Here is a 5,867-nt window from a genome sequence, read left to right as displayed (position 1 = left end):
GGTCTTTCACAGTTCTCCTCCAGAGACTCAGTCCACATGTAGGCCACCCTGGTTGTGTAGCTGAGTTTCCTGTACAATTGGGTAAATGGAAAAATCGTGTTGTATTTTTCTATGCAATAGTTACCTATTACCCAATAGTTATCTATTACTGAATAACAAATTACCCCCAAATTTAGTAGCTGAAATTACACCAACATTTATTATCTAAGAGTTCTTTGAATTTGAGAGTAGATTGACTGGATAGGACAATCCGCTTTGAAAGGTGACTTGCAGGTTTTTGATGAGAAGCCTCAGTTGTTTTCCACATGAGTCTCCCCATGGGACTGCTCACGTGTCCTCGTGACGCCAGAGCTGGCTTCCCATAGATCGAGTGGTCTTAGAGAGAGCATGGCGGAAGTTGACCTAGGCTCAGAAGTTACATACCATCACTTCTGCCACCGGTCCACATCTAAGGGAAGGGGAATTAGGCGATACTTAATGGTATGTCAAAGAATTTGCCAACATTTTTAAAGACCACCACGGCTCCCTTCTCCACTGAGTATCCATTCTTCTCCATTGCCTTTATCTACCTGGTCTGTCCTCACCCCATCTCAGAATCCCTCTTCTTCTTCTTTTTCTTTCCTTCTTCTCCTTCTTCTTCTTCTTTTCTTTTCTTTTTTTTTCTTTTTTTTTTTTTTTTGTAGAGGTTTTTGCCTTAGGGGGCATATACTTGCCAGAGAGGGAGAGGGGGCCTTAGGGTGCATATACGAGAGAGAGAGAGAGAGAGAGAGAGAGAAAGTGAGAAATCACCCCCAGGGGGGATGACCATGCTGCAATCCCTTCTCCTCCAGGGATCTTGGGCACACATGCACATGTGCCTGGTGTGTTTCAAGTCACCGAATCTGGAACTTGAACTGCGGTCAGCCATGTGGGAGTCGAGAGATGTAACTGCTATGACATCTGCTGGTTCCAGTCCCCATTCTCAAGGTTCAGGATCTAAGCCATGTATGTGTGTGGGAGTGGGAGTGGTGGTGCCAGATCATATTAGAAGTCTTAGGCAACACAGCACGGGCCTTTAGGTCCTTCCAACTTTAAAATTGGTCTACAGAAAAATTCTTTCTGGTTAGTATTGATACTACCTCTTGTATAACCTCAATGCCCACAAAAATCTTTTCTTATTCTGTTCCAAAGAACACCTCCCAATACAAGGTGAGCAAGAAAAGAAAGAAAGGAGTTAAGGTAAGAAGCAATATCCTATTTTGACACATGCATGTGCATCATTTTAAGCAATTTCACTGACTTGCAGAGATGCAATTTCTTCATCAGGAGATTGAAGGTAATAGTATTCTCACTAGATTGTTATACTAGGGCAATTTTAGTTGTAATTAACAGAATCCCAACTTAAACTAGTTAAGGGAAAACAAGGGATCTAATTGGCTGATAGCTAGGAAGTCCAGCGTTAGGACTGACTTTAGGAAGGGTTGAAACTTTATGCTCAAATGATGAAGTACCTCTTCATCTTTTACCTCTTTTTTCTTCCAGGTAGACTTCTCAGTAAGGCCTCTTCCATGTGATGGCTTTCAGCATCTCCAGGCTGACACTCTACCCGTTTAACATCTCCAAATGATGGAGAGCATTCACCTCCAGTACTTGAAACTGAGACCCCAAGGTTATATACTTACTTGTTCCAGGTCCAGAAACTAGAGTTGGACTGGCCAGGCCTGTGTTGCGTGCCCATCCCATAACTGGTTGTGGGAAAGGGAGGTGGGTTCTGTTCGAGCCACATGGACTGAGTGTTATTACCAGAAGAGGTGGATACAAATGGAGGGAACAGCAAGTTGGCAGCAGTGGTCCACTACACGGTAATTGGAGATGGGAATAAATGGTTTATTTTTTTGCTTATTAGAGAGAGTTTTTGCTATAGGGAGTGTGCACTCACCAGAGAGTCAGAGAGATGGAAAGCGAGAAATCACTCCCCAGGGGGGATGGCCACACTGCAATCCCTTCACCTCCATTCTCCTCTCAGGATTTTGGGCATGTACAGACTCATGCTCAGAGTGAATTTTAAGCAACCGGGTCCGGGACTCGAACTGTGGCTGACTATGTGAGAGTCCAGTGATGTAACTATTATGCCATTTGCTGTTCCCATAAATGAAGGTTATTAACGGATTGGCACTTGATGGGACTTTTTTCCGGATTCTTCTCTTTCTCTCTCTTCTCATATTTGATCATCTGATAAGTTCTTTGAATTCTCTGCTGGCATCATTGCTTGCCATTGCCCCTCCTCTCCATCCCGTTGTCCTACTATGGTGTCTTACTGACACCCTGGACTATGTTGGAGCACCATCCCACTGACCCCACTTCGACTCTCTTCAGAGCACCTGACTGGAATCTGGTTCTGGACAATGCATACACCTCCAGTGCATTTTCCAGTTCACCTCTGTACACTTTTCAATGTCTCCTAGGCTGCTGAGGTCCATGTGCATGGTCTATGTTAGAGACAGCTGGCTGCAGGTAGGTGGTAGAGCTAACTAGCTAGCTGGGAAGAAGTGGGTAGGCATGATAGCCATGGCACTGGGCACCGTGGTTCTCAATGCAGCCCTGGAGACCAGAGCATCAGTGAGTTGAGGGAGACCAGATGGCCAGAGTGCACTCCAGCTTCTCATCCTTCACATCCAAGTAACTTCACCCTCCATCTCCTCCAGAAGAGAAGTGAATGCTTTCTGTGCTTTGATCTAAGATGGACAAGGCCTGGCTAACCTTGGTTACCAGCTCTGCAAGGGTATTCATGTGAAGTCAGATGGAGTTTAGTTTTGTGCAGACTCATTTATTTAAACCTTACATAGATCTAATTAGTTTTTCAAAATTGTTTTTTATCGTGGGATATTTCAAATATTTACACAAGGTGACAGGACAGTTGAATGAATACCACATACTCATCACCCAGCCTCACTCTTGAACAATTTGTGGCCAGTCTTTTTTTGTTTCTTTTTTCCCCTCCCCTCCCGAGTTATCTAGAAGCGACTCTCAGGCACTATGCCCTTTTACCCACAAATATTTTACATCTGTTTACAGATGGTCCCCAACTTATAATTGCTTGACATATGATTATTCAGCTTCACAATAACGCAAAAACAATACACTTTCAGTAGAAACCATACTTTGAATACCCCAAAGACCTTTCTGTTTTTCATTTTCAGTATATATTTAATAAATTACATAGGACAGTCAACACTTTATAAAATAAACTTTGTGTTAGATGACGTTGCCCAACTGGGACCAGCAGTTGGTGTAATGGCTATGTTGCTGGACTTCCATGTAGTCGACTGTGGTTCGGGTCCCCAATCTGGTGGCTTTAATTTTCACCAGCTTAAATTTACACCAGGCGTGTGTGCATGTGTGCCCGAGATCCCGAGAGGAGAATGGAGAAGAAGGGATTGTGGCATGGCCATCCCCACTGGGGGTTGGGGGTGATTCCTCTCCTTTCTGTCTCTCTGTCTCTCTCTGTCTTTTTGGCGAGTGCACGCACCCTATAGCAAAAACCTCCTCCCCACCCCATCCCCCCAAAAAAATGACTTTGCCCAGCTGTAGTAGGCTGATGTAAGTGTGCTGAGCTTATTTAAGGTAGGCTAGGCTAAGCTACTGGGTTGTCTGGAAAGTCATGACACAGTTTTGCATAGAAAAATATGTCATGACTGTTCTGACAACCTAATAGTATGTTTTGTAGATTCAGGGTATTAAATGCATTTTTGATTTATGATCTTTTTAACTTATGATAGATTTATTGGACCATAACTCCATCATAAGTCCAGAAGCATCTGTATCTCGGGTCAAAGGGTATTCATTTTTTTCTTTTTTTTTTTTTTTTTTGCTAGAGGTTGTGCAATTGCCAAAGATAGAGAAAGGGTTGGGGAAGAGAGAAAGCATAGCTCTCAACCGCATGAGGGATGATCACATCACAATTGCTTCTTCATCTCTTCCTCCTTTGAGTATTTAGGGCGTGAAAGCACACATGCCCAGTGTGTTTCTCAAGCCTCCAGGCCTGGGACCATGTAGGATCTGACCATGTGGGATCTGACTGCCTTAATAGCCAGGTCACAGAGTTGACCCTCAAAAGATGAAAATACACATATGTTAGGGTTTCAATCATGGCTTATCACCCAAAGTTTCATGCTTTAGAATTTGATGCCAGGAGGTGGTGAGGCCTAGTAGATGTGATTGGATCATGGTGACCGCAGAGCGGAGGCAACACTCTCTTGGATAGATCAATGATGTCTCTTGAGACCTAGTGAGTTCTAGCTCTTGTGAGAAAGAGTTAGTTCTCACACATTAGAGCTGGTCGTTGTAAAAGAGAGATGCCTGTAGCTCACTCTCACTGTGTGAGCTTGCTATCCTCTGTGCTCCGTTGGCCATGGGGTAGTCTGGCCCGATTCCAGGCCTACAGCTTAGACTTTCTGGCCACTAGAACCAAGAAATTCCAATTTCTTTATAAATCATCCAGTCTTAGACATTTCTGTTAGCAATGCAATAACAGACTAAAACAATGACTGTGGCGTCATCATACCTAAAAATGTATCCGTTTTGGGTGATATCAAAAATCAAACAGTGGGGCTGGCAGATGTCTGGACTCCCACATGGCCGATCATAGTTCAAGTCCCAGACCTGGTTTTCTCACTTTCTCTCTCTCTCTCTCGCTGGTGAGGTGCATGTCTTATAGCAAATTAGAAAATAATACTAATAAATGAAATTAAACAAATACAGTAATCTTTTTAAAAAAGAAAACTAGGTTGCCAGGCATTTGTCACAGAAAGCCGGGTGAGGCTTGTCCAGGAATCTTTCCGCAAAAAGTGTGATAAATCAAGTGTTTCTGAACTGCAGCAAATTATTCGCTTTATTTGCTTGAAGTAAACCTCTTCTCTTGGCATTTTTTCCAAAGTCCTTATAGATTTTAACCTGAAAAGGTTTGCTTTAATATGACTTTCTCTGATTGGAAAGCCACTAGGTTTGGTATAGAAAGGGTGACCTAACAAGCTGAAGAGTCACTCCCCAGGCCTGTGTAAGAGATAATATACGATTTGATGTTTTTTATTCTTAAATGATTTTTTTTTTTTTTTTTTTTTTTTTTTTTGCTAGAGGTTGTGCAATTGCCAAAGATAGAGAAAGGGTTGGGGAAGAGAGAAAGCATAGCTCTCAACCGCATGAGGGATGATCACATCACAATTGCTTCTTCATCTCTTCCTCCTTTGAGTATTTAGGGCGTGAAAGCACACATGCCCAGTGTGTTTCTCAAGCCTCCAGGCCTGGGACCATGTAGGATCTGACCATGTGGGATCTGACTGCCTTAATAGCCAGGTCACAGAGTTGACCCTCAAAAGATGAAAATACACATATGTTAGGGTTTCAATCATGGCTTATCACCCAAAGTTTCATGCTTTAGAATTTGATGCCAGGAGGTGGTGAGGCCTAGTAGATGTGATTGGATCATGGTGACCGCAGAGCGGAGGCAACACTCTCTTGGATAGATCAATGATGTCTCTTGAGACCTAGTGAGTTCTAGCTCTTGTGAGAAAGAGTTAGTTCTCACACATTAGAGCTGGTCGTTGTAAAAGAGAGATGCCTGTAGCTCACTCTCACTGTGTGAGCTTGCTATCCTCTGTGCTCCGTTGGCCATGGGGTAGTCTGGCCCGATTCCAGGCCTACAGCTTAGACTTTCTGGCCACTAGAACCAAGAAATTCCAATTTCTTTATAAATCATCCAGTCTTAGACATTTCTGTTAGCAATGCAATAACAGACTAAAACAATGACTGTGGCGTCATCATACCTAAAAATGTATCCGTTTTGGGTGATATCAAAAATCAAACAGTGGGGCTGGCAGATGTCTGGACTC

Source organism: Tupaia chinensis, unplaced genomic scaffold (assembly GCF_000334495.1).
Source record: "Tupaia chinensis unplaced genomic scaffold, TupChi_1.0 Scaffold000574_1, whole genome shotgun sequence".
NCBI classification, from domain to species: domain Eukaryota; kingdom Metazoa; phylum Chordata; class Mammalia; order Scandentia; family Tupaiidae; genus Tupaia; species Tupaia belangeri.
Note: the sequence above shows the minus strand (reverse complement) of the source record.